This window comes from Monodelphis domestica, chromosome 3 (genome assembly GCF_027887165.1).
Source record: "Monodelphis domestica isolate mMonDom1 chromosome 3, mMonDom1.pri, whole genome shotgun sequence".
In the NCBI taxonomy this organism is placed as follows: Eukaryota; Metazoa; Chordata; class Mammalia; order Didelphimorphia; family Didelphidae; genus Monodelphis; species Monodelphis domestica.
Genome location: NC_077229.1, coordinates 3,310,680 through 3,338,246, shown reverse-complemented (window position 1 = coordinate 3,338,246; position 27,567 = coordinate 3,310,680). Strand labels below are relative to the sequence as shown.

Genomic DNA, 27,567 nt, shown 5'->3' with positions numbered 1-27,567 from the left:
CTAGTGTTCCAAGTTGCTTCTCACAGGCTGGGGTTTAAATACTTTTTTTTATGAATGACCTTTGTTGGAAAGTTGCTTTTTGCACCTGGGGTCTCAGTGCTGAAGCTTATCAGGGACCTTGGACAGGCCCCAGCACAAGCCTGGAGCTTATCTGTCTGTGGGGCCTTGGCATTCTTCTTGGCTGAATTTCTCAGGGCAACTTTCAATTTTGATCTCCCTCACCAGGAAGCAGATCTTAAAGCCTTGCAGACAGCAGTCAGGGAAGCCCTCTGACACCTAGAGAAGTCCCTGGAGGCCTTAGAAAAGCCCCCCTCCTCCCTTTCGGAGGTAGTCCTGCAAAGTCGGGGCTTGACCTACTCCTGGCGGCCTGTGTGTGGCCTTCAAAGAGGAATGCAGTTTTTAGGCAGACTGCACAGCCCCGGAAATCTCTGGCCGAACTTCAGAAAAGCCTGCACCGGTGTGACAAAGCCCTCACTATAAAAACCTCGGCACCAGGGAATCCTCCAGTCCTCCCCCGGCTCACACCCCTTGTCTCCCCCTTGCCGGGCCCCCTCCTGATCCTTCTCCTCAGTCACCGGTTCGGTTCAGAGTCGATACTCTCCAGCTCATGGTCCTGAGACTCCAGGACCTGCCTGATAGGTGAGAGTGTGACCATGAGAACGATTTCTCCTTATGGACCAACCAGTGGGGGAATGTAGAGGGGCAAAGCGAGCTGCACCCCCTGGAACCCGAACCAAAGAAGCCCAGCTGTCACAGAACCAGCCGGAACCGCTAAGCACAGAAATTCTGTCGGGCCACATGGAAACTGCAAGTCTGGCCCCCTGAGCACATCCTGTTTCTAACCCAGACCCTTGAACATATACCACCTCTGTCCCGACTGAATGGGGGTGGAACGCTTTTGCTGGGCTTCCCCTAGCGCTAGCAATAAAGGACTTCCCTTTGCCTAAATTGCATTGTGTCCCTGTGCTCCTTGGGGTGGTCTTCCACTCCGATCCTAACAGAAGGAAGCCCTGTGATGGCCGGGGACAGGCTCCAGGAAGCCTCACTGGGCAGAAGGGGGCTTCCTTAACAGGCTACATAGAAAGGGAGCCCGACACCGGAAAAGGCCCGGATCCGGCTGGACCAGACCAGGAACCCCACTCGGGCCTCCTCCCGGCGTCTTCCTGACTGGCTTTGGGAAGCAGCGCCAGAGAAAGGACCCATCTGAGCACCAGAGCCCACCTAGAGATCGATCTGCTCCCCACAATGCCCCGCGCGGTGCCCTCGGGCCCCCCTCCTGCCTCCCACAAAGCGGGAATGCAGAGACCCCGAGGAAAGCGCAGCGCCCCGAGCTGTGTTAGGAGAGAGAAGAGCTGGGAACTGGGGACGCTGGAGGCCCGGGAAAGCCAGGAGACCGGAGCGCCCTACAGTGTGCGGGCGAGCACAGGCTCCAGCGCCTCCAGACCCACGGGGGAGGGGCGAGGGCGGTTCAGGCTGCCAAAGGTTGTCTAGGAAGGAAGGGGAGGATCCGGGGACAGGGATGGGGAGGGATCAGAAAGGGGGAGGAGAGCCGAGGGGGAGGGCCAGCTGGGCGGGGCAGTCTATCCCTACAAGAGGCGGAGCAGAGGCCTCCCGGAACCCGGAAGTTACGATGGTACTCAGAGCCCCGCCTTTCCCTATTGCACACCTTTTCCCGCCGCGGTTCCATACTCGGCTGTGGAGCTCCCTCCGTCCTGCGTCTCCAGCCTCGGTAATTACGACGTGGTGCCGGGGGTCTGCGGGAAAGGGGGACCCGCGAGGGGAGGGGTCAGAGGAGGGAAGCCTGGGGGAGGGCGGGCGGCAGCGAGCAGGACTGAGTTCGAATCCTCCCTTGGAGGAGTCCCTCAGGGGCAGACACGGACCTCCTGTCTCTCCTGGAGCCCCTCCCCTCCCCCCTTGTCCAACGACTCCGCTGCTGGCCGAGGCTGGCTGAGGCTGGAAAGGACGGGAGGCCCGCAGGTCGGCGGGCGAATTTTCTGTGGGCTACAATGTATCCCGGGTCTGCTCTGGTGTCTGACAGGGGTCGGCTGTGACCTCCGGCTTCCTCTTCGGGGTCTTCTTTCCTGCTGAAACACCGTGTCTGAAGGGAGGAGGAGTGAGGAGGAGGACCCTCCCCCCTCACCGGATTGCCCTCTGCTAAAGGGAGCCCCATCTGGGCCGCTGGGGAGCGCAGGGGAGGGTGCCGGGCCTGCATGGGGAGGGCCTGGGTTCCAGTCTGGCCTCAGACCCTTCCTGTGCTCTTGGCGGCTCCCCAATTTGTCTTTGAACCCCCAGCCTGGCCTGGCCCCCCGGAAGGGCTTCCTGGCTGGAGGATCTCCTGGAGACTGGCTGGGCCCCCCAGCACTGGGAGGGACCCCCATGACCCTCCCCTAGCTCAAGGGGCCTCCAGCAGGCACTTAAGTACTTCTGGGATGGAGGAGCTCCGGGGGTCCTGCTGCAGCCCCTCCCCCTCCCCTGAGAGCAGGGCTTTGGCTTTGGGCCAGTTTCTTGTCAGGTTCCACCCACCTTGGCCTCGTGGTCACATCCGGGCCCTGTTCCTGTTCCCCTCCCCCTCCCTAATGTCTCTCCTCCCCCCAAGCACTCTGATTCTCCTGAGTTGGCTCAACCTCCCCCAGAACCCCCAGAAGGCCCCTCCTTGTGGGCCTCCCATTCTCTCAGTACCTCCCATGGGGCCCTGCTCTCCCCCAGGAGCTCTCTGCTGCCCCCACCTTCCTCAGGCTGTATCTGGGCAGTCTGGGGGAAGCTTAGGGGAGGGTCCCTTGGATGGTGGGGGAGGGAAGGAGGCACTGCATGGAGGGGGAGGGGGGCTCTCTGCTGCCCAGACTGCTGGGGGATGGCTCAGGGGGAATCCCAACCCTGGGGTGCATTCTAGAGGGAGAGAGGGGCCATTGCAGGGGCCCAGGGATCCCTGACCCAGGTGTCCTGACCCCCAGTTCCTGCTTAGAGCTTCCTCTGGGCTGCCCTCAGACCCAGCCCTCTGAGGATCCCTGAGCTCTGCCTTCCTGCCTGGGACCCTCCCTGAGCCAAAGCCCTTTCCTGGCCCCTTCTTTGGCCCCCTGGCCCTTGGGCTGGTCCCCATCAGGCCTTGGGCTCCCCGGCTCCAGTTCCCTTTAGGGATTCCCAGCCTCAGCTGTGCCAGAGGGTCCCAGGCTCCCCCCCCCCCCCAGCCTCCAGGGAGACCCCAGCAAGCCTTCATCCTGCTTCCTATAATGAGGATGCTAGAAAATAAGTTTTGTTTCATTAGTTTAGAGACAAGAAGTAAAGTGGCTGCTGGAGAAGGAGCCGGAGTCTGAAGCAGGTGAGAGAGCGGGTTAATTTCAGCCGTGACACTTACATAATGGTTTTCTGTGTCAATTACTCTGTCTGGCAGTTGGCAGAGACACACACTGAGACTCTGTCAGGGCTGGAGGAGGAACATCTTTGCTTCTCTGTCTGAGGGAAAGAGCTGAAGGAGCTCAGGGTTTTCCTTTCCCAACCTGGGACACACTATTGACTATCTATTGTGGTTTTATGAATTGTTAACTCTGAGAAGACCAAAGAAAAACCTGGTCTTTGGTTTGGTTTGGACTCTGAGTCTTTTAAGACTCGCAGTGCTAACGTGATTCTTGTTGAGACTCAATAATTGGTTTTTTTCTTTTTTTTTAATTTCTTCTTTTATTTGGTCAATTTTGAACATTATTCCTTAGTTACAAGAATCATTTTCTATCCCTCCCTCCCCTCCCTATCCCCTCCCATAGCCAACGCACAATTCCACTGGGTATTACATGAGTCCTTGATCAGAACCCATTTCCATATTGTTGGTGTTTGCACTAGGATGTTCCTTCAGAGTCTACATCCCCAACCATATCCCCTCGACCCAATTAATCAAGCAGTTGCTTTTCTTCGGTGTTTCTACCATGAGCACGAAAATGTGGTTTTAAAAGACTGTGAATTGCCAAAACCAAAAGATAATTTTAGTGTCTTGAGTTAAATCAAAAATAAGTGGTCGCCATGGGAAAAATTCCCAAATATGAAATACCCAAGTGAGCTGGGATTTATGGAGATTTTAATGAATACAAATAAAGGAATTAAAGAAAGGGAGAGAGAGACAGAGTAAGAGGAAGTAATAGGAAAGGCTAGGCCTAGGCCTTTCTCCTTAAGAGAGAAATTAAGTCAGTGTTTAATCCACTCACCACAAGATTTGTCCCAAGCAAACTAATTCTTCACTGAAATCCTTAACTCCTGAACTGAGTTCTGACAGCCAGCTCTGTCCCAAATTGTTTTGATGACCACTGCTTTATAGTATAGTTTTAGATCTGATGCTTCAAGGCCTCCTTGGTGCTTGCTGGCTCTGAGTCTGGCTTCGTAGGTGGGGTGGGGTAGGGTGGATCGGCTCACTTTTGTACGGGAGCTTTTTCAGCCTCTTATACGGTGGAAATTACCAAATTCCATGTGCCCTCAATGCTGCGTCCTACTGTAGGGTCCCTCCATTCTTTTGAAAATGGTTTTAATGTTCTTTTGAGGTAGTCTGTGTCAGTGGGTGCTGGGGAGAGGAAGTGTCCCGCATCTAGACTGCCCTCATGCTTACCTGGAAATCTCTGAGATTCAATAAATTGAAGGCAAAGTTAAGATTTCTGAGGATAATAGTGGTAGTTTTTATGTAGCTAGCATAAATTTGGATTAGTCAGATCAGGGAGGAGTAGTGTAGCCTGTGAAACAACACAGAAGCGGTTCCTTGTGGAATCTGGGAGTTTATTTGGTTGGATTTAGAATCCCTTAGAATTAGACATCCTTCATTTATCCTTATATATTTCAGTAAATCTTTTATGTTTATAATAAGAGTGTCTTTAGCATCCTTGCACGTGGCCCTGAAGGGAAGTTCATCATTTAGGATACTTTTGATTACCTCTATCAAAAGTATCCGACAGTGTCCAAACAGTTTTGAAAAGTTTTGAACCTACATTGGAACAGTTTTTCCATCTAAATATTTTATTTTTATAACTCGCAAATTTATTTTTATGTTCCCCAGGCTCAAGTGCCCTGGGGAACACTTGAGTCTCTCTAGGGCCCCTGCCCTCCCTGCTAGGAGTTCTGTTGGACAGTGTGCCTTCCAACTCCTCCCATGGCTCCCCTTCCCCTGACTTCCCTGCTCCCCTTTCTGACAGAGCCCTCAGGCCCCTTCCCTGTCTGTGGGGTTTCAGCTCTGCCTTGTTAAGTGTAAATTTAGGGTTGTTGATTGAATATATTATACTAGTGCTCACCAGGGCTTAAAATTCAATCCCAATAAAAGACTCCAGTCAGTTTGAGATTTTTATGGTGGTTTCTTTACAATAGAAGGAAGAAATTAAGAAGAAGAGAGAGAGGAAAGGGAATTGGATTTCTCAGGCAAGCCAGACTAGAATTGGAGGTCAAGGAAAGGAGGAATGGGTAAACTCACCAAAGTCGATCAGGGAAGATGCCTCACCTAATACATGCTAAAGAGCTATTCCCAGTCACCACACTGGCAAGCCACACACAAAAAACCCCACCAGCAGTTCCCAAGCAATAGCGAGAAATCGGCTAGAGGAAGTGACATGAAATATATAGACCATTCTTTATATCACTTCCTGCGTCTCACATGTACCACGGGTAGCTTAAGCTTGACTCAGGACAGCCCAGGGGGTCTGTCAGTTGTTTCTTATTTGTCATTTGGTAGCTCATATCAGTCATAGGCCATCCTCCTCAACACTTAATCCTTAAGTAGGGGTGTAGACATTCTTAGTTGCTAGAATTCTAAGACTAAGGACAATGGAGAAAATCTAAAAGTCACAATCCCCCTGATGATGATTAGGGGACTAGTCTCCCCAATGAATCACTAAATATAATCATCCTGCACCTTTAAATTCTTCTAACTGCAGGTGCATAGAAAATGTTCTCTTCTAAGAGGAAACTACAATAATTAGAGATAAGAGGGTAATAGAAGAGAGAGACAGCAAAACCAATGTTTGCTTGGCGCATTGACAAAAACCCAATGGGGGCAATCCCCTTTTGGCATAAGAGCTTACATTCAAGTTAAATGTTCAACCACACCTAAAGTTCATTCTGAATCTTCTTGATGTAGTGTAGGTTCTCAGGCATCTTTCTGCAAACAGTTCATTCTCTGGATTTAGGAATTAGCAAGCTTCTTTCCTTGAAGATCTTTCTCACACAAAAATTTTCCAATCTTTGATTTTTATGAAAATCCCTTTCCCCTCTGAAGTGGGTCAAGGTTGAGTTATGGGGGTGTATGAGTCAATTATTAAAAGAAGAGGGAAAAAAACCCAAAAACATGAAGAAAAAATGGAAGAAAGTTAAACTTTTGGAAAAAGAATGCAAAATCTATGTACATTAAATAAATAAATGAAATAAAGAAGGAAAATACAACCAAATTAGGCAAACACACAATAGTATGCTTGTCAGAGGTTTGGGAAACAAAGATTTTAAAACCAAGCAAGAGGTAGAAAAAAATCACAAACTGTAAAAATCAATAATTTTGATGACATGAAATTAAAAAGGTTTTGTATAAACAGAATTGATACATCCAAAATTAGAAGGGAAGCAACAAATTGGGAAACAATCTTCATTACAAAAACCTCTGACAAAGGTCTAATTACTCAAATTTATAAAGAACTAAACGAATTATACAAAAAAATCAAGCCATTCTCCAATTGATAAATGGTCAAGAGACATGAATAGGCAATTTTCAGTTAAGGAAATCAAAACTATTTATAAGCACATGAAAAAATGCTCTCAATCTCTAATAATCAGAGAAATGCAAATCAAAATAACTCTGAGGTATCACCTCACACCTAGCAGATTAGCCAACATGAAAGCAAAGGAAAGTAATGAATGTTGGAGGGGATGTGGTAAAGTAGGGACATTAATAATCTCATGAATTGATCCAACCGTGCTGGAGACCAATTAGGAACTATGCCGAAAGGGAGGTAAAAGACTGTCTGCTCTTTGATCTATCCGTAGCACTGCTGAGTTTGTACCCCAAAGAGATAGTAAGAAAAAAGACATGTAAAAATATTTGTAGCTGTTCTCTTTGTGGTGGCAACAAATTGGAAAATGAGGGGCTACCTTTCAATTGGGGAATGAATGGCTGAACAAATTGTGTTATCTGTTAGTGATGGAATACTAATGTGCTCAAAGGATTAATATTAATAAAGTGGTGGAATTCCATGGAGACTGGAATAATCTCCACAAATTGATGCAGAGTGAGAGGAGCAGAACCAAGAAATCATTATACACAGAGCCTGATAATCAAATGTAATGGACTTCTCCATTAGTGTCAGTGCAGGGATCCTTAATGACTTTGAGGAATCTATGAGAAAAACCACTATCTACATTCAGAGGAAACACTGTGAGAGGAAAAACACCGAAGAAAAACAACTGCTTGAATACATGGGTCAAAGGGATATGGTTGGGGATGAAGACTGTGAACGAATATCCTAGTGCAGATAACATCATTGAAACAGGTTCTGATGAAGGATAGAAGTAATACCTATGAAATATCTCTTCAACTGCAATATGGGTGAGTGGAGGGGAGGGAGGGAAATAAAGTGAGTATTATAACAAAAAAAAATTAAAGTAAAGCACATGAAAACTTGATCTAAATCTCTTATAATCAGAGAAATGCAAATCAAAACAACTCTGAGATATCACCTCACACCTAGCAGATTGTCTAACATGACAGCAAAGGAAAGTAATGAATGCTAGATTGGATATGGCAAAGTTGGGACATTAATGCATTGTTTTGGAGTTGTGAATGGATCCAATCATTCTGGAGGGCAATTTGGAACTATGCCCAAAGGGCAATAAAAGGCTGTCTGCCCTTTGATTCAGCTATAGCACTGCTGGGTTTGTACCCCAAAGAGATAATAAGGAAAAAGACTTGTAGAAGATTATTTATAGCTGTGCTGTTTGTGGTAGCAAAAAATTGGAAAATGAAGGGATGGTTTTCAATTGGGGAATGGCCGAACATATTGTGGTATCTGTTGGTGATGGAATACTATTGTGTTCAAAGGAATAATAAAGTGGAGGAATTATATGTGAACTGAAACAACCTCCAGGAAGTGATACAGAGTGAAAGTAGCAGAACCAGGAGAACATTGTACACAGAGATGGATACACTGTGGTACAATCAAATGTAATTGACTTCTCCATTATTGGAAATGCAGTTTTCCTGAACATCTTGGAGGGATCTATGAGAAATAACACTATCCACATTCAGAGGGAAAACTGGGAATAAAAGCAACTCCTTGATTACACGAGTCGAGGGTATATGGCTGGAGATGGAGACTCTAAATGAACATCCTAGTGCAAACACCAACATGGAAAGAGGTTCTGATCAAGGTCACCTGTAAAATGTAAACCTTGAAATTTCTCAGACTTGTGAATGTTAAAAGGTTCTTAGACTAGAACATTTGGTTAAGACCATTCCCCATTTTAAACAATGAAGGTACTTGATCAGGAATGTGAGAACTCTGACCTTATTCCACACATACTTAAGCATACTTTAGAGGAAGATAAAGTTGAAAACTCCTTGCTGAACAATGAAAAGTACTTAAACCCATACTTAAGCCATGCCTATTTTTAGAACTAATACAAAGGGGTGCTAAGGACGTATAAAGGTCAAGCAACTTGTGAATTTTACAAGGGACAAAAAGAACTGGGAAACTTACTCAGAGCTTTCCTGGTGTGAATTACTGAAAAATCCACACCTGCCCCTGGTTGGGAGGAAGCAACCCGGTTGGTTTTGGTGTGATAAATGCACGCATCCTTGGGGGCCCCCACCCGCGGGGGAAGGGGGCCGGGTCACCGCTCGTCGGCATACCCGGTGAAATTGCTAGATGGCTACCTGAAGGGTGGATGGATGGATGGGAGGGAAATAATGTGATGATTGTAACCAAGGAAAAATGTTCTAAGCTATATAAATTCAAATGAAAAATATTCAAAAACAAAAACTCCTCATTTAACCCTCATAGACACGAGGCCTGGAAAAGATGGAGGAGCTTCACCAGAGGGACTCACTGGGGCTATGTTGCTTCCTCGACAAGGAGCCTGGAGTGCCAGGGATGGCCTTGGAGAGGGACAGACTCCCAGCCCAGGTAACTGCATTCCAGCACCAGGTGGAGCCCCCTCAGCCAGGGAGGCCCTTCCCTGGCTCTGACACAGGATGGATGGGGAAGCTGCTCCCTGCTTCCTAGGCCATTTCTGTCCCCACATCCCTGGTAGGGGGAACAGCCCTTCTCTGCTCTTCTCCGCTTTTGGAGTGATTCCTTGGCCCCTGGGGAACTCAGACTACAAGAGCTCCCGCCAGCGGCTGCCTCCCATATCAGACTTCTTTGTGGACACAAGTGAGAGCTCAGGACGACCATCAACTCCTTCTTCCCTGTCTAGGTATTGTGTCTTTGCTCTCTCTGTTTGCCTGGTGACACTCACACCTTCTTCCTCTGCTGCTTTTCTCCTGTTCCCTCCTGAGTCTGGCCTTGAGCAGAGCCTGAGGGTGTCCCCTGGTCTGTGCCGTCCTCAGGGAAGTCATTGTCCTCTGGTGCTGCTCACTGGCTTCTGCCTCAAGTCCTCGAGGCTTCCTGGGTCTCTCCGGCTCCTTCCTTTCTCCCACTTCTTAGTCCAAGTCAGCCAGTGTGGAGGAACACCCAGGTGTGTGCCTGGCACTGCTCAGCCCAAAGGAAGGGGGAAGCCATCGGCTGCCCTCCACACCCCCCCAGTCTGACCCAGGAGACCCCTCAGCCATGTCCAAATAAGCTCTATGTTGGCTGGATGGAGGCAGGCATTTTTGGAGGGAAGACTCTCAGGATTCTGGTGAGATCATTGGTTCCTGAGGGCAGGATTTAGCTGGGATTCAAAGGAAGCTCCCAGGCCAGAGGCAGGAGGAAGAACCTTCGCTGCAGGGAGACAGACAGTCCCTAGGAAGTCCCAAAATCAAACCATGGAAGGTCTTGGGCAAGGATCAGCCAGGAGGCCAGTGTCCCTGGGTCAGAGGAGGAGGAGGGAGGTGTGAGGGGAGAGGAAGGGGCTGGATGGTCAGTATATGCCAGTGGAGCCTGTTGTAGGAATGGTCAGGGTCCTTGCCCATGACAGCTAGAATGAGGCAGCTTGGGAGGCTCACAAAGAGCTCCCCTGGGACTTGTATCCACTCCAGGGTGTGACCCCCTCACTGGCCTTCTGCTGAGCTCCCTGACCCAGAGGAAGTCCGAGGACTTTTGGTGAGCCCAACAGAAATGGGGCCTTTTTCTCAAAAGAGGAGCTCCAAGTGTTCTTGAGCAGACCTGTTTGTACCAGAGCCAGCAGCCGGCTACATTCCTTCTCTGTTCAGTAGAATTTCTCACTGGTCTAGTCCTTCCCTTGTTGGACAGGCTGGAGAGAAAGGATCGAGTTTCTGGAAGGCCTGGAAGTTTTCTGTGCAAATAGGCTTAGGGAGGTCCTGAGACGTCCTGGGCTTGTTAGAAAGGCATCCAGCCCAGTGGCAAAGAATGGGATATAGACTAGAGTGCTTTGTGTTCTCCTAAAAATCTGCTTTCAGCCATCTGCATAATAACACTGGGGGTAAATGTTCTTATTCTCCTCATTTCACAGTAGAGGAAACTGAGGGAAACAGAGTTTAAGGTTCTGTGCAGAAGTTTTTGTGTTTTAAGTAATGAACGATTCAGGGAAGTAGCATGTTTCTTATCCTGAGGTTTCTCTCAAAAGAATTTAAACTTTGCAGTTTAGAGTAATAATACATTCCTCCTGAGGAGGATGTTGAGAAACACAGAAATCAGTGATGCAAGGCTGAATCGAGGTATATTAATCAATTGGCAAGTGTATTAGAAAAATATAATCTGTGAGGAATATTTCTGGATGTGGCAAATGGATACTCTGTCTGACTAGAGAGATACCAGGGGAAACCTGAGGGTTCTTAGTTGTAAGGTAGATAGTGGTACTTCTGAGAAATAGAGAGATACTACTAGTGGGGTACTCTGGGCTTCCCTTTTGATCAGTATTGATGGCTAATAGATCAAGATACTTCCTAACCTCCTCCTCCCTTCCCCTCCCTTAACCACCCTCTTCTTGAAGCCTTTGGCTTCCTGTCCTTCCCACCCCCGAGTGAACTGTGAAATTTATGAGGAAAAACTCCTTTATATTCTTTTCTAACGTAAGGGGTTTATTGGGAACAACATTATGGGCATTGAGGTAAAAGGGATAGATAGGGATGTCCCTAATCTATAAGGAGAATTAGGAGGGTTTTTGGAAATGTCAGTCCTGTCACAACTTTGTCATAGGGACAGAGAGTGTGGAGGACAAGTATTTTTCTTCTTTTCTTCTTTAAACCAGCCAGATAATCTCTCCTTGAGTCATTTAAATCCAGACTCTATCAAAGGCCACAAAGGTCTCTCTCTTCATAGGTGAGGAGAAAGCCAGTCTTCACCTTAGTCAGAAAACCCCCCCAGAGAAGAAGTCTTTCAGTTCATCTCCTCTGGCCAGGCTCCAATTGCCTTTCCTGGGAACATTCTATTTTGTAATGTTCACCTTGATTGACAGATGAGGTCCTTTACTCTTGTGTTGCAAGCATGAACTTCTCTCTTCATGACTCTTCCACACAGGAGACATCCAAAACATAAAATCCCAATAAAAGAGGAAAAAAATGACTTGCGAAAGAAATACAAAATATCAAAGTCTTATGTGTAAAAGTTCTAAGTAAAGGAAAATAAACCTATAGCTAGCTCGCCCTTGCATGAGGGCCTAATTAAAATGACATCATGCAGTTATTAAAAAAATTTCTTCAAGCACTATTTCCCTAAGTATGACTCGGTTGGCCTGATAGAATTGCATGAGACAACAACTTACGTTATAGTAAATCAGAAGAAAACAAACAAGTCTGGGACCTAAAAGAAAAATTAGAAATGACTGAGAAACATCCTAATGATCAGGAGATAGAAGAAATCAAGAATCTAAGCACGGTTAAGACTTACACAACATCTATTTACAAGAAACCTGGTTGCAGACAAAAATCAGTGCAGAGAGAAACCAGGGAATGTTTCTTTTGCCCCAAGAAAGGCCACTTGATTAAAAAGTGCTTTTAAAGAAGGAACATGGGACTAGTAAGAACACACGAAATACACAAACTAGGTACAAAAAGTCCTCTTGCTCTTCTCTCTGCACGTTAAAGTCCTCAAAGCAAGCTCTGCACTTGCATGAGATGCAACAGGCTATAAAAGCTGGAGCCCGACCTAAGTACTCAGACATGGTATGGGAAGAGTTATGAAGCCAGGCCTTTAAGGTATTTTGTGAGTCAAATGGAGATAGAAGAAGTCGTGAGAATGAGGCTGCAGTTAAAACTAATAGAAAAAAAGTTGGGAAATGGTGAAAACTCAGTGCAAGAAAGTGAATCTGTGAGTGAAAGCTATTGCAGTAAAGCAAGGGAAAGGCAGGAACAAGTGAGAGAGACAGAAAAGGAAATAAAAGAAATCACATCACAAATTGCAAATGAGATTACAGAAAAGCTACATAGTCCCCAAACAGGAAAAGAGTGTCGATGAAATAAAAACATTTCTAGAGAACTTTTTTCAGTGTAGATTTGATAATGGGATTGACTTGTGCAAAAGAAAAGGACAATGACAAGAGCCTCAAGCAGGAGTTAGTGACAGATACAGAGGCTCATAATCTCAATTCCCTAAAGGTTACTGTTGCTAAAGACGACAAAGCTTTAAAACCAATCACAGATGACCCCTCACCAAACTTAGTTAATGCCGTAAAAAGCTTCATGGCAAGGGTACCCTTAGAAAAAACATCTAGTTCGAATCCAGAAGCTGAAACCTTCCATCCAGAAATGCGTGATTTAGATAAGACAAAATTAAGTGAAAATGAAGCTGAAATTACGTTTGAACACAATCATCCCATTCAAAGTAACGGAGGTGACAAAGCGGTTAAATTTGAATATGGGGATGGAATGGAGGTCGTAGTAACAGCCGAGGATTCCATGTGACGTTGAGAGAAACATATTTAAAGGGGTCATATTTACTCAACCACTCTTTTATCTACAACAATTTAAGGCCATCAACCATTTTAAATTCGACACCGTCATATACTGGGCTGATTAGAATAAGATAGAAGTAAATAAATTGTCCTTGACATCTCTCTGACAGACGTTTGTGTCACAGCTGTGACAGGACTGACATTTCCCCAAATCCTCCTAATCTTCATTATCTAGTCTAGTGGTAGTCTCTCAGTGACCGAGAATGACGATTGTCTTTGTGCAGTTTCATCTACGGTGTACCCTCATGTGGCTTTGGAGTCCAAACGCTGAGGCTCAGAGTTGGTGGCACATGGGGCATGGGACGCCAGTTGTTACGGGAGGTGCGGTTGTGGCCTGGTGTCGGCGTTCACACGCAGCAGCAAGACGTCGACGTCGCTCATCTTCAAAGATGGCGGCGGCATGGTGAATGTGGGTTCGCTATCTGCTTCTGTCAGAGGCAGCGAGTTCTAGTTGCTTTGGTGTCATGCCAGCCCACTTCAAGTTGGACTTTAGCTGATCCTTGAATCTTCTCTTCGGTCGGCCTTGTTTCCTGAGTCCAGCTGACAGTTCACCATAGAATACCTATCTTGGTATTCGCTGTGAGTCCATGCGGATGACGTGTCCAGACCATCGTAGCTGGGTTTTGAGGACCAGGACTTCGATGCTGGTGGAGTTGGCTCTGTCGAGGACTTCCTGGTTGGTGATTCGGTCCTGCCATCGGATCCTCATGATTGACCGGAGGGAGCGTTGGTGGAATTGCTCCAGCTGCTTCATGTGCTTCAGGTACAGTGTCCATGTCTCACAACCGTACAGGAGCGAGCTGAGGACCACTGCTTTGTACACTTTGAGCTTTGTTGCAGTGTTTACACCTCTGTGTTGGAGGACTTTGCAGAGCAGCTGCCCGAGTGCCTGGCTGGCCTTTTGGATCCTGGCATTGATCTCGTGGTCTAGGGACCCGTCGTTGGTGATGTTGCTGCCCAGGTACTTGAAAGTGTTGACGTTAGAAAGCTGCATGCTGTTGATTGTAATGCACGGCTGGTTAGTTGTCCTCCCTCGTGCAGGTTGGAACAGCACCTCTGTTTTGCTGAGGCTGATAGTCAGGTCAAACAGTTTTGTTGCGGTGGAGAACCTGTCCAAAATGGTTTGGAGATGATTTTCTTGGTGGGCCATGAGACCACAGTCATCTGCGAAGAGAGCTTCCAGGATGAGTCTCTCTGTTGTCTTTGTTTTTGCAGTCAGGCGGCGAAGGTCGAATAGTGAGCCATCCAGTCGATATTTGATGTAGACGCCCAGGTCTAGATCCATCACAGCATGTCGTAATACTTGGGTGAAAAATAGGTAGAATAGTAAGTACCAGAGCGAGGACACAGCCTTGTTTCACACCGTTGGAGATGTTGAAGCGATCAGAAGTCCACCATATAGGATTTCCCTCGTCATGTCGACATGAAAGAGCTGGATCAGTTTGACGAATTTTGCTGGGCAACCGAGCTTGCTGAGGATCACCCACAATGCGTCCCTGTTCACTGTATCGAACGCCTTTGTCAGGTCTATGAAGACAATGTAGAGACTCAGGTTCTGCTCAAGGCATTTTTCCTGCATTTGCCTCACCGTGAAGACCATGTCAATGGTGCTGCGATCTGGTCGGAAGCCACATTGTGATTCAGGCAGATCCTGCTCCGAAACAGATGACAGGAGTCTGTTGAGTATAACACGGGCGAGGATCTTTCCAGCAGTGGAGAATAGTGAGATGCCTCTGTAGCTGTCACAGGCTGCTCGTGAGCCTTTGTTCTTGTATAGGGCTACGATGGAAGCATCTCTGAGTTCTGGGGGCATGCCTTCCTCTTCCCATATGCTGATCAGCACTGTGTGGAATGCCTGGAGCACCTTTCCATTTAAGGCCTTGTACACCTTGGTTGGGATCCCTTCTTTACCGGGTGCCTTGCTAGCACTCATTTGTTTAATGGCTTTTTGGACTTCCTCTATTGAAGGGGGGACGTCAAATTGTTCAATGGTGCGGTTTTGGGGGATCTGGTCAGGGGCTCGACTGAAGAGGGTCAGTTGAGAAGCTGACTGAAGTGATCTTGCCACCTGTTGCTGATGCCTTTTTTATCTTTTATGAGAGTGTCACCGGCAGAGGATAGCAAGGGAGTGGTGGTGGGTTTTGATGACCCATAGACAGTCTTGAGGGCACTGAAAAATTGTTTGTAGTTTTTCGTATCAGCGAAATGCTGGATTTCTTCTGCCTTTTTTTCCCACCATCGGTCTTGCATCTTCCTGATCTCACGCTGCGCCGTGGCTTGGAGAGACTTGAATCTTATGGGGTGCTCAGGGAGGGGTAGTATCTCTGGTATGGAGGGCTTGTCATGCCCTCCTAGGGCAGCTCTCCAGCCTTTGACCCCCAGCTGACACCCAGCTCTCACTTGTGGCTCCCAGTAGCTGCTAGCATGTGGCAGCGTCCACACACCGGGTAATGGCTTCGACAGGCCGGCTAAACCTTGTGAGGGTAGCCATCGGGTCATCAACCCCTGGTGAACCAGGGCTTTGCTCACCCAGCATGTGAAGACTGCTTCGGCAGAACAGGCGGAAGAAACCAATAAGAAGGTTCAAGGGCTGAGATGGCGACACAGCAAAGCACTGTGGAGTGCTCAGGGCGTGTTGGAGCACAAAAGACAGCACGGCCATCCAATGCAGCTGAGGAAGTCTCCAGATGTAACAATCCTCATTATAGACTAGGGATAACCCCATCCCTCTCACCTCATCATCCTTCCTTATCCTGTTGTTCCCAATAAACCCTTTTACTTGAGAAAGGAAGAGAGAAAAGTTTTCCCTCATAAACGTCATAGACCACTCAAGGAAGAAGGGGGGTGAGGGGCAAAGCTAAAGGCTTCAGAAGAGGGTGGTAAAGGGACATATTGAGGGAGGAGGAGGGTAGGAAAAATATTAATCAATTAGACATCTAGGGAATTGATAAACACCCTCAAGTATTCCCCTAGTATAGCTCTCCTTATTACAATTAGGCACCCTGAGGTTTCCCCTACTATCTCTCTCTCTAGTCACACCTGAGTATGTCATTTAACACAACTAGAAATATCTCCACAGTATCTTATTTATTACACTATTTCTCTCCTATATTCTTTTAGTGTGATCTTTAATATTTAGCTCACATTTCCTTAAACCATGTCTAGTAAACTGTACGTGTAGGCTTATGCTCTGAGCTTCATTTCCGTCTAGGCTTCATTCCAGTTTTCTTAGCAGTTTTTACCAAATAAGGAGTTTTCTCCCAAATTGCTTGTTTGCCACTAGAAAGGAGGTATTTTCTTTAGCCTGTTCCATTGCTTTATCTCCTTATCTTACCATTTCCCCAGCTTTAGGATGATTGCTGACTTGTGATCTGATTTGAGCTCTGTCAGTTCTACTACCCAGTTTTGCTGGCTTCTTTCATTCTTTTCTTTGATGTGGTTGATCTTTTGTTTTTCCCAAATGAATTTTGTTATGATTTTATCCAGACCTGTCAGATACCCTCTTCCTCCTGTCATGAGGGGCAAAATTACATTTTTTTTCCTGCGTTATATTTTTGGATTTGATACCCTAAGAAGTCTGTTCACTCTGAAGTGACTTCTGTGCTGTTTCAATAGCGAAATTTATGGGGACTAAAGTGAGGAGCTCCCCCTCTTTGAGGAGAAATGCTGACATGACTACTGTTTCCAGAAAATCTGTGTTCTGCAATATTCCCAGAAAGCATGGTCTTAGCATTTCCTGTGAGTTGATTGAAGAAGCTAGGACAAGCCGACCTTTGTGCCATGTGCTGAGCTGTTTCCCTCTTGGGAAGGAAGGGAGGGCTTTGGGGCAGCGAGGTGTGAATTGTGGAAGCATTCTCCTTCTTGTGACTCAGAGCTGGAGCTTGCTCAGTTCCTTTCTGTTCTGTATGCCTCATCCAAATTCTGTCTGGGAAAGAAAGTTTTTTCAATGGGGAGAAAGCTCTTCCTGCCTGACTGTGAAACTGGACTGCCTATACCTGCTGTTTAGAGACCCTCAGCTAAGGCCTAAGCTTAGGTTGACTCAAAACACAGTTAGATTTTTGAGACTGATGGAAGTTTTCTCCTTATTGTATGTCTCAGGTATTTAGTGGGTCTTATCTGCAAACTGGGTCCATATTGATCAATCAGTTATTGCTTCTTAGTTCTTTGGATTGCTTACAGGTATTATAAAGGAGTGGGACCCCTTTTCAGGGCACTTCCTCAGCCCCTCTTCTTCATTCCGACTTGGCAAGTCTCTAATCTTTTCTCCAATCAGAAAGCAGATGACCCAACATTGGATTTTTTCCTTTGCATTCATTGGTCTTGTTTACTTTATCTCTTTGAAGGTAAAAAAGTCTCTTTCCCCCTGATTTTTATGTCCAGCCCTAAACCCAAGAACGGGCCTGGTCCTCATGGGTTAGGCAGTTGGCACACATTGCTTTAATAAATTGACGTTCTCCCAAAAACAGAGCTTTGATTTTGCAGGCATTTCGTCTTTCACTTGTCAAGTTAAGCTCTTTATTTGCTTCTACATTTACATGAAAATTTGGTCTCTGTGCCACCCTGAACACCTCCACCCCCAGTAAAAGTTGTAGCCCACCACACCCCTAGGACAAGTTGACTGCAGGTACCAAGTCTCTCTGACCTCAGCATGAGTCCTCATCTCCCTTTATCCTTAAGAATATTCATGAATGGAACCCACTTCCACATCCAGGTAGGGCCTCCATCCTTTCTCCATCTTCTCAGGCTTTGCCTTCATCTCTGTACCTCTTCCCCTGTATGCTCTTCTCTTTCTGAGATGATCAAGACCACCTCCTCAGGCCTCCTTCTCTCAGCCCTATCTGCAGCCTTTGATACTTTTGTCCCACTCTCTTCTCTATATTCTCCTCTCTTTAGGGTTTTAGGACATGGTTCTGTCTGTCCTGGTTTAGCTCCTATCTTTCTGATCTGCAATTGTCTCCTCTCCTGGCTCCTGTGAACTTTAGATTACTCCACCGTACTTAGTCTAACAAAAACAGGAACATCTACACCCATACTGAAGGATTAAGTATTTAGGAGGATGGCCTATGATAGACATGTGCTAGCAAATGACAAATCAGAAACAACTGACAGACCCCTGGGCTGTCCTGAGTCAAGCTTAAGCTCCCATTGGTACATGTGAGATGCAGGAAACGGATGTAAAAACTGTCTATATATTTCGTGTCACTTCTTCTCTCCGGGCTCTTTGAAGGCAGAGAGGTGAATGGAGGCAGCTTGCTGCGTCTTGGCATCTTGGTGAGGCTGCTGCTATTGTCTGGGTTTAGCAGTGCCTTTTCCTTGATACCATACTATTAGAAGCCTAGTAAGCTAGTTTAGGTGAGGCGTCTTCTCTGATCTCTCTTGGAGTTTATGCTGATTCTTACTTCTTTACCTTCCAAACATCATCCTCTTAGCCTCTAATAATCTTCAGAGACCTCGTGGTGGAGGACTTTGAACTCCCCTTGGCACAGTCCAGGTGGGAGAAATCCTATCCCCTTTCCCTCTCTCTTCTGTGACAAGGAAATCACTTTAAAAGACTGATATATATTAATTTAAGGTCGCCAAGGAATTCAGCTATGTAATTCCTTAATGAAAACTCAAGTCAGCAGTCAACCTTTTATGGAGTTTAATTACAAACAGGCGGAAGAAAGGTATTAGAGAGAGAGGGAGAGAGAAAGGGGAGAAAAGGGAATAGGGCTTAAATACCCCTTCTGTTTAGGCTGGGCCAAAAGGCCCAAGCCCTTAGATAGCTGAGGTAAAGAAAAGCGATCAGTCCCTATCACTCACTTGACCAAAATGCAGAAACAGTCTCAGGGTCCTCCACCTCCAGCTTCCTTCAGAGCAGCTTCCTTCAGAGCAAGCACAACTTCTTGGAGCAAAACCTCTCCAACCCCCCCCTTTAGTCCTCAGAACCCGCTATCTTTAAGGAAACCATCCAAGTTCCCTCCCCTCAGTTCTCACATCTACCAATCACTGTCCATGTCTTCCCTGTGCCAATGGTGGCTCTACCTTAACCCAGGACCGCCCAGAGGTCTGTGGCTTTGCACATGTGTGTTGATGGTCATATTCTCAAATACTTAAATCTTGATCCTTTGCTGCAGCCCTTCCTAAATCCTGTTACCCTGAGTAGGGTGGAGATTGGAATAATTAAATTTTGATCTATGCTGCAGCCCTTCCTAAATCCTGTTACTCTGAGTAGGGTGGAGATTGGAATAATTAAATTTTGATCTATGCTGCAGCCCTTTCCATTATCAGCTAAAGGTTTCTGTCCTAAAGTAATCTTAAGAAGGGAGGAGGAGGAACCTCCCTTGCCAATGGGGTTCACATTCCAATAGAGTTCCCACTATCAGTATGAAATTTTCCAAGTATGAAATTTCCCAATGGTGACATTTCCAACATTTATAAGTCTAAGAAATTTTAAGGTTTCCACTTCTCCTTAATTACTTCCCTCTATATTAAAGCAACCACCATAGCGAAGTAGAGTAATGCTGCCTGTCAATAAATGGGCTCAGGGGATTTGCCTCTGTTAATTCTCCAAATCCTAAGCACAAGGTTAGATCTCTTTGATAGGTTTGGGGTAGCACAGAACAAAGAACAGACAGGGTAAGGGATATCTTTCATAGGATGGAGGGTCACCAGTGGTTAGAGAGCTGGGATAATCAGGGACACTGTAACTGAGTGGAATAATCAATGATAAGGGACCAGCAGTGCCCCGCCCTCCTTCTCTCCGCACACTAAGAAGAGGTTTTTGTGTGAGTCCAATGCAAGGTCAGGGCCCCAACTGGGCAGCAAATCAGACATCTCTGTGATACGGTGAAGAAAGACTAGAGCTGACTCACTGGGGCTCGCCTGAATCTGCCAAGGCCAATGACTAGCTTGAAATGAGGCTAGAACAGTGATAATGTGCCCAAGAGCTGCATTCTGCACTTCCGCTGTTACTGGCTTGGGAGGTGAATTAGGAGGCAGAGAAGCAGGACTCAGGCAGTTACCATTGAAAAACAGTTACTTGTAAATAGAACCCGGATCCCAGCCTCACTGAAGGTCCCGGCTCTCCTCCTGAGCATCCTAGTGCTGCTCTTCTCAAGCCTCCATTGGGCTCTAGATTACTCAGCATCTAGTGCTGGCTCTGACACTGACAAAGGGCAGGACCTTTGGGCCCCTCACTTCTCTGTGGGTCATTTTCTTCCTGTAACTGACCAGAAGTGTGCTCTTCCTTGTGATGTGACTTTCAGCCCTCTATGCTCTGCCTTGGGCTGCTCTAGGAGGTGGTGACGTTCCAGGATGTGGCTGTGGACTTCACGAGGGAGGAGTGGCGCCTCTTGTCCCCTCCCCAAAAGGATCTGTACAAGGAGGTGATGCTGGAGAATGCCCAGAACCTTCTCTATGTGGGTAAGGAGCCACTCCCTGCTGCCTGTGTCTACTGTCCAAGAGAAAATTACCCTCAGCAGCAGGCAGGGTTGGGAGCAATTTTCAGTCATGAGGAAGGGATGAGGGCTGGTATGGTGAGTCCCAGAGCCAGAGCCCTCCTACTGCCTGGTTCTCCTATAAAAGGACTTTGCATTGTGTAATGGAACCTTGTGTGCTCCCTTTGGTGCCCCTGAAGTCTGAGATCAAATGATTGTTGGAGAACCTCAGAGGAGGACGTAATCTCAGAGCTGATTCTGTTTAGCCTCTTCCTGGCCTTGAATTGGTTCTCCTAAACCCATCTGGGAAAAATGTTCAGGTGGGTTTTCCTCCTACCCACTTCCCCTCTATTGGAGTTCTTTTTCTCTTCAACCAGCATAAAGTCGTAGCTCACAGCTCCTCAGTGTCCCCAGGAGAGATGGTTTGTCCTTAGTCTTCGTTTCTATTACTCTAAGCCTCCAGCAGAGCCAGTGAGGAAAGGAGGAAAGGGATGAAGTGTTTATAATGGCCTTCTCCTGTTCTAGGGTTCTTTCTGATTTTGTCTCTCCTCTCCCAGACCCGGATTTAGGTCTCCAAAACCCATCTAGGAAAAGTGTTTAGGAGGGTTTTCCTTCCACCATCTTCCCCTCTAAGGTGGATCTACTATTAGGGATCTTTTTCTCTTTAACCAGCATAAACTCATAGCTCACAGATACTTAGTGTCCCTAGGAGAGATGGTTTGTCCTTAGTCTTCCTTCCTACTGCACTAATCCTCCAGTAGAACCAGTGAGGAAGGGAGGGATGGGATGAAATGCTTATAACGACCTGCTCTAGGCCCAGGGCTGTGCCGACAATTTTCTCTGTAATATTCTGGCACTTCTTCCTCACCTTCATCTTCCTAATTCAGTGACAGTATTACACCGATTTTTACAGATGAGGAAATAGATTGGATTAAGTGGCTTGTTCTGAGGCGGTTTGTGGCCTGATGTAAATGGAGGCCTTCATACCTCTAAGCTATCGCCCTGGTCCATTCCCCTTCTAGCTGCCTGTCATTTGCAGATAATGGAAAAACTATGAACTCAATCCAGCCTTCTCTAAAGAAAATGTCCCAGAACCAAAATGTAAATACCCAACCTCCTTTCCGCACCCTAAATGCTGGGGAAACCCCCCTTCAGAGCTCCCGTAGGCACTGCTTGCCCTCCTCTGTGATTATCAGGATGAATGGACTGGCTGAGAGATAGAATTAGGCCCAATGAGCATTGTTGAGTTTCCCAGCAGAGGAGGCAGAGCACCAGGAGAGAAGAGTCCATGAGGCTCAGGGAGGTGTTGAAGAGGGAGGAGAATGCAGGGTAATGGAACAGAAGCCAATTCCTCAACGTACTCAGATCCAGTTTGGGAGTTTAGGAGTTTCTCCAAGAATGGACCAGAAGAGAATGGGAGAAGGGATGGGGTTGTTGCTCATTCCAGGTCCCACAGCAAGGGAACGGGCCCATCCTTCCCTAGTCACTTGCATTACATTCACTGAGGAGGAAGGGCAGACTCCTGTGGTAACCCCATTGACAGTCTCTGAGTGGAATCATTGCACTCCCCAACCTTTCCCTCAAGACAACTCAGTAACATGCTTCTCTCAGTTCTCCTCCCTGACCGTTCCCCATGCCCAGGGCTTTTAGCTCCCCCAGAAAAAGTGATCTCTTATTTGGAGCAGAGCGATGTCCCATTGATGTTGGAACAAGAAGGTCTGAGGATCTGGTACCCAGGTGAGGGAGGGGAAAAGAGGTGTGGGAGAGCCATGGTGACCAGAGGCTTCTGTATGCTCTGGTGATGCCAGGTCTATTTTGGGGGGCAGGAGGATCTAATTTGTAATTCTTTTTCAGAGGTTTTCACAGGGACTCCCTGGTCAAGATTTGGGAGCAGGAGGACCCAATTTGTAATTCTTTTTCAGAGCTTTTAGGAGGGACTCCCTAGGCAAGTCCATGAACCTCTGAGCCTCAGTTTCCCTATCTGTAAGATGAGGCTATTGGATTCCATTTCCTATTAGCTTCCTTCAGGGGAACTGTCTATGATCCTCTTAAGAAGTCAGTGTTTGGGTCTGAAGGGCCTTGAAGTCTTCTGTAGGTGCCAGAAGGGCTGAGCTTATCCTCTCTGGCCTCATTAGTATCCAGAAACATGTATGAGGGCTTGCTCTGTGGTGGGTCCTGGGGTAAGTTATGGGGGACATAAACGGCTTCAGGGAACATCCCCTGCTCTCCTGGAACTCATCCTCTGCGAGAAGAGACAGCAGCTTGCCAGCAGTTTTGTAGAAACCCTTTAGAGTCCAGCTCCAGGGCAGATAATCATGAGAAGGAAGTTTTTGAAGGGAAGGAGCACTGGAGAGGTCAAATGGGGGGAGTTGCCTGGGTTTTCAAGAGAGCCAGACTGCGGATTCTGGAGGAAAGTATAGTCGAGTAAACAAAGGAGAAGCACCAGCACAACTCACTGGAATTGGCCATGTCTGGTAGTTTAACCATGACCTGGAGGACAAATGTTGGACAGTACCTCATGTGGAGGAAGAAGTCAAGTTAGAGTGTTTTAGAGTATTGGGAAGAAATAGTTTATTGGTTCTCAGAGGAAGAGTTATTAGCTCCTTAATGTGGGAAAGGCTGAAGATGAAAGAACCATGGGGGCCCTGCAGGGAGGAATAGATGGGCTTAGATGAGGGGAGGTATGGGCTTTGCCCATGGAAAGAGATTTTGTTTAGCCAGGAGAAGAATAACTATTTCCTCTGATCCTGAGTCCAGAGAGGAAAAGGAGGCCGCTGAGCTGGGTGAGAGGTGGAGAATAAGAGAGCTCTGCAGAGAGGTCTACCTCTTGTTCAATGAACTATGAGGCCAAGTTCTCAGCTGCGAAGGTGAGGCAGGGGGTAGAAGAAAGCCATGAGGTAGAGCTGGAGGCCCCTGAAATATTTGGAAGGCTGCCTCACTGCCTTGTGAGGTGGCAAAGACAATCCATGAGGGAGATGTAGCAAGATGACCTTTCCATGGTGAGCACCCAGTTGAGGTCAGGGGATCCTCACTGTAGAAAAGAGCCAGGTAGCTGGTTTCTTGATTTTCCTTCTGTCCATTGACCTTCAGCCCATGAGCAAGAATGAAGACTGCTGCCTACTTTGGAAGTGATCGAACGCTAAACTTCCCTAAATCATTAGCTCGAGGCCCTTTCCTGGTCTCTGGTGTTCGGTCTTTGTCCTGAGAAATAAGGGCAACAGAGAGACAGAAACACCGCTGAGGCCAGGGCATAATTTTGCCTTCCAGGAGAGAGACCAGAATGGAAGGATTCTGGTAGAACTTAGACCTGATATAAGCCATGGGCCAAATCAGTAAACATGAGTTAGATGAATATATTCTCGGAACCGTGAAGGGAAGCACCAGTCTGGGCTGTCCTGAAGTTCACAATCTAGAATCCTGACATGGAGGTGGTTTAGAAAGAAGCAACAGATCCTGAATCTCACTGAGATTATTCAGAGGTAAAGGAGTGTTGGGGAATGGAAATGCATTTAATTCAACAGGGAATTCAGGAACTACAGGAGTAAAGAGAATGCAAGTTTACAGAGAAAAGCAATCAAAGGAGGAAATGATCCATATTCTAATGATAAACATAAACACCATTTGAATATGGCCCCATGTATGTGTCATACACTTTATAAATTTTCTCGTTTGATCCTCACAGTTACCCTGGAAATCACTTGATATTATGTCTATATTATAGTTAAAGAGCCTGAGGCCAGCCAAACTTCTGTGACTTGCCTATGGTTAAAAATTCCTGCAAGGTTCTGAGGTCCAATGAGAATTCACCATCATCTGTATTGGAATTTTTAAAAAGAATATCATGAAAATTCCAGTATCTACATAAGATGGGAAAAAGGAAAAGAATTTTTCCAGTATTCTTGACCATTTTCTTACAAAACAATAATGGACTCCATATATGGGACACATTTTTAGGCTTGTGAAATGCCTTGTTTTTGTTTAAATTGTATTTAAAGGAAGGATTTTATTGTAGTGAAAAGAGGTATTAAAAATAATAATAAAATTAAAAGAAAATACTTTTAAGGAGTACGGGTCTGAAGAAAATCTTCTGTACCTTGGATAAATGCAAAAAAAGAATACCGAATTTCATCATTTGATCTCAGATAATAGAATAAAATAATGAGGTTAAAAGCAATCATGAAGGGAATTACATAATTCTTAGAGAAGTTAAATGATGAAATAATAGCAATATTTATTCTCCATGCACCCAGTGGTGTCATGCCTATGAATAGAAGATTGAATGTATAGATAATGAAAATGAAAGCAAAATGATTGAAAATGAATTATCTAGTACTGTGGACAGAGCATGCCCCATCACAAGATTTGGTCTCATTTGCCAGGATTTCAGGTTAAGTCACTCATCCAGCCTTTCTGAGGTGATGGCCTGAGTTAGGAATGTAATAAAGCTATCCCGTACCATGTCCCAGATTCTTTATGAAGAGCTAATGAGATTATATAGGAGACTCTTTATTATTGCAACTATTCTTTATCATTGAGGCAATGGCATTTGCAAAGAATGGATTTTGCCCATTTTAGTTGGAAGACTTTTCTTCTTACCTGAGGGAATAGGATATGAAGCAGTTTATTTTCTGATAGTCAAGGAAAGGAGATAAGAATTATATATGTGTATATGTCTCTCTATATATGTCTTACCGTTTGTTTTGTCTTAGAAGGAGAAATCAGACCTGAAATTAAGGCAAATCCAGCAGCGGTAAAAGTGGTGAACCTACAAAGATTCGTTAGTGAAGGTCCTGATAACTTTGCTTCCAGGGAATTCAGTATTCCATCTCAAAATTCATCTCATGTTGAACATCAAAGAATGCATCCTGAGGAAAAATCTAGTGAAAATAATCAGTGTGAAAAGACTTCTATGCACAGGGCCAGTCTTTCTGGACATCAGAGAATCCACACTGGTGAGGAACTTTATGAATACAAGCAAGCTAATCATTGGGGAATCCACTTTGAGTTGAAAGCTTATGAATGCAAGCAATGTGGAAAGACATTCAGAAGGAGGTCCCATCTTGTTGACCATCAAAGAATTCATACTGGGGAGAAACCTTATGAATGCAAGCAGTGTGGAAAGGCATTCTGTACTAGATCCACTCTTGCTCAACATCAGAGAATCCACACTGGGGAGAAACCTTATGAATGCAAGCAGTGTGGAAAGGCATTCTGTAGTAGAACCACTCTTGCTCAACATCAGAGAATCCACACTGGGGAGAAACCTTATGAATGCAAGCAGTGTGGAAAGGCATTCTGTAGTAGATTCACTCTTGCTCAACATCAGAGAATCCACACTGGGGAGAAACCTTATGAATGCAAGCAATGTGGGAAGAAATTCAGCCGGAAGTCCTGTCTTTCTGAACATCAGAGAATCCACACCGGAGAGAAACCTTATACATGCAAGCAATGTGGAAAGACATTCAGAAGGAGGTCCCATCTTGTTGACCATCAAAGAATCCATACTGGGGAGAAACCTTATGAATGTAAGCAGTGTGGAAAGGCATTCTGTATTAGATCCACTCTTGCTCACCATCAGAGAATCCACACTGGGGAGAAACCTTATGAATGCAAGCAGTGTGGAAAGGCATTCTGTAGTAGAACCACTCTTGCTCAACATCAGAGAATCCACACTGGGGAGAAACCTTATGAATGCAAGCAATGTGGAAAGACATTCATTCAGAGCTCCCAACTTGCTGTACATAAGAGAATCCACACTGGGGAGAAACCTTATGAATGCAAGCAATGTGGAAAGACATTCATTAAGCGCTCCCAACTTGCTGTACATAAGAGAATCCACACTGGGGAGAAACCTTATGAATGCAAGCAATGTGGAAAGACATTCAGCCAGAAGTCCTGTTTTTCTGAACATCAGAGAATCCACACCGGAGAGAAACCTTATAAATGCAAGCAATGTGGAAAGGCATTCCGTGCTAGATCCACTGTTGCTCGACATCAGAGAATCCACACTAGGGAGAAACCTTATGAATGTAAGCAATGTGGGAAGACATTCAGTCAGAGCTCCCGTCTTGCTCAACATCAGATAATCCATACTGGGGAGAAACCTTATGAATGCAAGCAGTGTGGAAAGGCATTCTGTATTAGACCCACTCTTGCTCTACATCAGAGAATTCACACTGGGGAGAAACCTTATGAATGCAAGCAATGTGGAAAGACATTCAGAAGGAGGTCCCAACTTGTTGACCATCAAAGAATTCATACTGGGGAGAAACCTTATGAATGCAAGCAGTGTGGAAAGGCATTCTGTACTAGATCCACTCTTGCTCAACATCAGAGAATCCACACTGGGGAGAAACCTTATGAATGCAAGCAGTGTGGAAAGGCATTCTGTAGTAGAACCACTCTTGCTCAACATCAGAGAATCCACACTGGGGAGAAACCTTATGAATGCAAGCAGTGTGGAAAGGCATTCTGTAGTAGATTCACTCTTGCTCACCATCAGAGAATCCACACTGGGGAGAAACCTTATGAATGCAAGCAATGTGGGAAGAAATTCAGCCGGAAGTCCTGTCTTTCTGAACATCAGAGAATCCACACCGGAGAGAAACCTTATACATGCAAGCAATGTGGAAAGACATTCAGAAGGAGGTCCCATCTTGTTGACCATCAAAGAATCCATACTGGGGAGAAACCTTATGAATGTAAGCAGTGTGGAAAGGCTTTCTGTATTAGATCCACTCTTGCTCAACATCAGATAATCCATACTGGGGAGAAACCTTATGAATGCAAGCAATGTGGAAAAGCATTCCATATCAGCTTCAGTTTTGTGAGACATCAGAGAAGCCACACTGGGGAGAAACCTTATGAATGCAAGCAATGTGGAAAGACATTCAGTCAGAGTTCCCATCTTGCTCAACATCAGAGAATCCACACTGGGGAGAATCCTTATAAATGTAAACAGTGTGGAATGACATTCAATCAGAGGTTCGGTCTTGCTGCGCATAAGAGAATCCACACTGGGGAGAAACCTTATGAATGCAAACAATGTGGAAAGGCATTCAGATGGAGGTCCCGTCTTTCTGTACATCAGAGA

The 27,567-nt window shown here is 46.0% G+C and overlaps 1 pseudogene; it reads left to right on the top strand.

The window, feature by feature from the left end:
• Nucleotides 1-1,242: 1,242 nt before the first annotated feature.
• On the top strand, nucleotides 1,243-27,567 carry LOC130458154 (zinc finger protein 420-like; annotated as a pseudogene).